Below are 5,524 nucleotides of genomic sequence, written 5' to 3'. Positions count from 1 at the left end.
AGACTGTGGACTCAAGTCCACCGTCTGCTGCCTGCCAGCCTCTGCACTACTTCCTAGTGGCTGTCATTTTAATTGGAAATCCTGTGTGGCCTTTATCTTGGCCTTGACCACTCAGTACTTGCCTAGCTAGGTTCCCTTTGCTGAATTGCCACCTGCCCCATATACACGTGCGAGAATGTATGCCACAACAGACTGAGTAATGAGGGTTATGAGGAGGAAGGACCGTATTCACAAAAGCTACTTGTTCTGGGGTGAGCTGGTCACGACGTACTGAAGTCAACATCAATGAAGATGGGCTCTGCGCCTGTGATTCTGGTCATAGCCTCCAGGTCCCCGTAATGCCAGTGGTTCCTTTCTGGATTGTTCTCGGGGACAAAAGACTTAACTGGTTTTTGTCAGCCTCACCATTCCAACGAGGTCCATTTCTCCCTCAATCTATAAAGGAATGTGAGAGACCATGGAGCCTGGCTGACTCCCAGAGCCTTCCCTAAAGCAGGAAGTGTCCATGTCCTTTACCTGGCCTTTCTGCCAGGTTTCAGGATTCACTTTCTTCCGGGGAACCAACCCTCTATTTACCAGGTGGAAAGGGTTTCTGAATAAAAACGGTCACTCACGGTTACTCAGGCACCCATAGAAACAACTAGCACCAAGGAAGTCTTTTAAAACAGGACTGATTCAGTGGAGTGCTGGCAGTCCCACACACAGTCTTCCTCTCTTGAGGCCCCTTGGTTAATAAAAGCTTCCCTGCCACCTCACCACCTTTTTACCAACATGGCTTTCCCCTCTATCTCTGCTTCTTTCCTTGTGCTTTACCCACTACAATGCCAGAGCTGAGACCCCACACCTCTTCCCTGAACTAGGAATGGCTGCCTCCAATCCCTCATAAAAGGGGCAGCGGTGAGGAGAAGCCCTGGCATCCCAGCCTGCTGGAGACAGAGCATTTGGGACCGACCCATCCCGGCCACAAAACAGGAACCCATGGGCTAACTAGAGCCCCAGGTATTTTCATTTGTACATTAATCCTCCAGTTCCTCAATGAATCACACGGGTGCTCCTGTACCTATCATTTGCTTTGCCTGGAATGTTCTTCCTTAACTCTTAACTCCCAAATAGCCTCTTAACTTCCAAATAGCCCCCAAGGGAGCCATCCCTGACTCCACTCCCTGAAGGTAGGGCTGGGATCCTTTCTCAAGTTCCTCTCCTTGGCCCCTCCTTATACCCCGCCATCATCTAATGTGTGGGCCACTAGAGAGTTTCTTCAGAGAAGGGGCCCCCATTTCATGAATCCCTCCTTCCGCTTGAGAGGTCAACATACAGAAATTATTCAGTCATAATGAGCTAGCTGAGAAGTTTAAGTCAATGTCACAATTAGGGATTTTAAAATCTGCAAGGAATCGAATTTTCTGGGTATCTTGGGTTTCCCAGGGTCTTACCCAGGTTAGGGACTGTGAAGGAAGTAGTGATGTAAATTAGTTTACCCTGACTGCCTCTGCCAGGACAGCCAGCTCCCACATGCCCTGCTCACCCTAGGTGGGTGCACTGGATGGGAGTGGCCACATAGGCTCCAGTCTCAGCTGAGGGGGAGATGCGGCCGGCCTCCCAGGCCTCTCAGGCAGGGTCCACCATAGTCCGGGGCATCATATACAGCTCCTTGGAGTGATCAAAGCACCCCCTGACTTTCGCTGGCCTATACTCCAGATTTTTCAGTTCCATTGGGCTGCATGGAGACAAGAAGTGCCCGAGCAAGGTTTGCCTGGAAAACGAATCCCCTAATGAGGGTGGCAGACTACACAGCCCAACAGGGCCAGACAAGAAAAGGAGAAAGATAGAGGGCATCCTCTCTAAAGGGAAACTGGCCCTTTGATGCCATGTGGGAATGTGGATCTGCACTCCCAGAGTCCAACTCTACGACAGAAGCTAAAAATCTGGACGACTCCATGAATATTTCATGTGAAATGTTTTAAAACGTGTGGGCCGAAACCTCATCCCCAAGCCGAATCTGGCATACTGTTTGCTATGCTCGATGGAACATTTGGTTGGATTTACCTGCCTCTGAGGGAATACTCTAGGGAGAGGGCAGTCAAATCATTTCGGGCACTTTTTCAAAAGACCACCCTCGCAGTGAGAACGACAGGGCCTTGGGCCCCGTGGAGGATAAGTTCACAACACCTGCTGAAAAAAGAGTGACACGCAGGACCCCAAATAAGACTTTCCTCCATACGTCAGGAGGTGGGCTCAGGTACCTTCACAAGGGCAGTCACATGTCAACAACAAGCCCAACAGGATGACTGATACTGAGAGCTCTCATCTGAGGTCAAGGAAGTGACTAAAAGTCCTGCCAAGAGGGGCAGGCTGCCCAGCAGAAGCCAGGGCTCCACTGTTGAACTCAAGTGAGATCAGCCCCAGGGGCACAACCACACACTTATTCTGCAGGCAGAGGAACAGGCTCAGCCAGAACTCTGGACTCCAACTCTGCAATCAGGTTCGGCTTCCACTTCCGACGCTGGACCTACAATGACAGAGCATAAGCCCAAGCAGATGGCAGCAGGGTCAAGGGCCCAGAGTTACCCCACCAGGTGCCAGTCTTTACCTGCCATGTCCCCAAGCCAAAGGCAGTCACAGGGATGACGAGCAGGACCCAATGGGGAAAGGAGTCATCTTCGACTTTTGTAGCAGATGCGTCTGCTGCAGAACTGCCACACCTGCTTGGCCTCCGGGCCACCTCTGGAGAAAATTTCACAACACTGACATGGAGGCAGAAGCCCTTGAACAGAGACCTGGAGCAGCCAGTTCCAAAAAAGACTCCAGTACTGCCTGAGAGAATGTGGCAGAGGAGGGAACAAAACCCGCTGCCTGGAGCCTGCTAGTAGCCCCTGTGTCCAGCCCAGCACAACCCAGTTCCCGGGATGTGGCACACACTGAGTATGCTTGCCGACTGAATAAGTGAGATCTAGGGCTCAGTGTTGGCTTGACCACCAACTACGACCCTGAGTAACACATGCCTTTTTACTCAAGAGTATGTTAAGGTGTGTTCCACTGGACTATGATGCACCATTCATCCACTCAAAATGCATTTAATAAGCGGCTAGTTACTAAGTCACTTAGCCAGGCGCTCGCTAAGATTTAACCTAGCGAGGTAATTCCTAGCCTAGGAATTTCCACATCACTATCTATCTTCCCTACTGGGCCTTGGAACCAAAGCAAACATTCTCACAAGGCCATTTTGAAAGTTGTCTTGTTCTTGGAATAAAGCCCAAAGATAAGCCTGTAAGCTGTGGGATGTTCTGAGGACAGGCAGGCATGTTGCAGAGGATAAGAATAACGGACTTTGGGGACCCGAGGGAAGGGGGTGAGGGATAAAAGCCTACACATTGGGTATGGTTTATACTGCTTAGATGACAGGTGCACCAAAATTTCAGAATTACCACTGAAGAACTCATCCACGTGACTAGAAACCACCTGTTCTAGAAACTATTGAACTGTTAAAAAGGGAAGAGTGCTCTACCTGCCACCTACTACTGTTCTTTTCTTCCTAAGTATGGCGTTACTGCTCAACCATGTTTAAGCCATGCCCACATTTTCTGAATCCTTTTTGCCATTTCCCTTCTCAGCCCTAGCTTCCGTGTGACTTCAAACAGCAGCACCTGCAGCTGCTTTGCAGTCCCGCCCTTCGATTCTTAGGCCCGTTTGTCTGCACACACATATGCAGCCAGAATCGCCCATGGCAGACCTTCCAAACCAGGTCGGTTACTAACAAATGGCTGTCAGTATGAAGAGACACAGCCGAGGTGTATCCTGCAGTCGTGTGCTGCCTCGAGGGATCCAAGGAGTCTGCAGAGCCTATAGATTGTGTGAGCTTTGCTAGAGATCACAGCCTTGGCTTCTTACCAACCTCTGTCCTGCCTCCCCTTTTCCACTAATTTTTCCTGAGAATGTTTTCTTCATTTGTTTTACATGACTCAGGTTCTGGGAAGTTCACACTGAAACCACATTGCTTGGTCTCACTTTAAATTCATGACAGCCTTTATTCTTGAGATAATTTTTGTATGATGTGTAAGGAAGGGGTCCAGTTCTCTGCATGTGGCTAGCCAGTTTTCCCAACACCATTCAATAGGGATTCCTTTCCCCATTGCTTTTGTCAGGTTTGTCCAACATCAGATGGTTGTAGATGTGTTGTGTTATTTCTGAGGCCTCTGTTCTGTTTCATTGGTCTATGTGTGTTTTGACAACAATACCAAAATTTTTAGCCTTGCAGAAGTTTGAAGTCAGGTAGCTTGATGCCTCCAACTTTGTTCTTTTTGCTCAGGATTGTCTTAGGAACATCACACACACTGGGGTCTGTTGAGGGTGTGGGACTAGGGGAGGGATAGCATTAGGAGAAATACCTACTGTGGATGATGGGTTGATGTTGCAGCAAACCACCATGGCACATGTACCTATGTAACAAACCTGCATGTTCTGCAGATGTATCCCAAAACTTAAAAACTTATGACCACCATGGCCCCTCATTTTCAGAACTGCTTTGATTTCTTAGCATTTGGAAGGAACAGACTAGAGTTACCACACATGGGATTATGCTTAGTATCACTTTTGCTCACCTCTTCACCCTCACCCTTCTCTACCAACTTAAGGATTTTTATGTGGACTTTTACTTGGCTGTATGTCTTTATCCCTCACATTCTCATCCTAGGGTCTACTTTGAGAGTGTAGACTTAAAGCCCACCCCAAACTGACAGTCTGTCATAACACATATCTGATCACAAGTTTCCATACACCCAGCATCAGTCCACACAGGCCATAGATGCTGTCAGCCCCTTGGCCCATTTGTGTCTGAGTACTGCCTTTTCCTATGAGGTTTCTGGGCTTCCATTTTGGCCACCAAGATGTGGCTGTTGTATTGTGCTGAACCCCTATTGACATGTTTGATAGGGAAAATACCATGTTCAACCAGCATAAGAAGAGACCCAGAACCAGCCAACAAGTCACGGTTACACTGGAGGCTTACATACAGGGAGAACAATCAGCCACAGGCTGGACAGAACTGCCTTAAAGACAGTCCAGTGATGGTGAGCTGAACAAGAGATCCACCTTCCTGTAGTCCAGGGGCAGAAGGCTGGACAAGTTAACACAGCCCAGTGGTGGAGAGCTGGGAAAGAAAGCCACAACCACTTGCCAACAACATGTAGTTTATGTAGCACTTTCATGTAGCATCCTCCTCTTAAGGACTTCCACCTGGCAACCTTCATTTAACCCAAAACTAAGGGCCTCAATACCCCCATGTAGCCCATGTTCCATAGGCCAGGGGCTCTGATGTTCCTCACAGACAAGAACAAATCCCCAAGTTGGCCACTCCTGGATTCCCTAGCTCTGAACATTCAGGTGCATCTGCCACACTCTGTCACTCTTAGGATACGCTTAAGTTACTGCTGTTCAGTGCACTTACCTTATTCTCGGAAAGCATGAGACACGATCTGGCAAAGGAAAGTTGTGAAAGCACCAAAGACATCCTGAATCAGCAGCACCC

General features: G+C 48.8%; 1 pseudogene; it reads right to left on the bottom strand.

The window, feature by feature from the left end:
* Window positions 1-6: 6 nt before the first annotated feature.
* LOC108298772 lies at window positions 7-1,808 on the bottom strand (annotated as a pseudogene).
* Window positions 1,809-5,524: the final 3,716 nt, after the last annotated feature.

The sequence above is a fragment of the Cebus imitator genome, unplaced genomic scaffold (genome assembly GCF_001604975.1).
Source record: "Cebus imitator isolate Cc_AM_T3 unplaced genomic scaffold, Cebus_imitator-1.0 Scaffold1076, whole genome shotgun sequence".
Lineage (NCBI taxonomy): Eukaryota > Metazoa > Chordata > Mammalia > Primates > Cebidae > Cebus > Cebus imitator.
The sequence above is the reverse complement of the archived record's forward strand: the minus strand, read 5'-3'. Positions and strand labels throughout refer to the sequence as shown.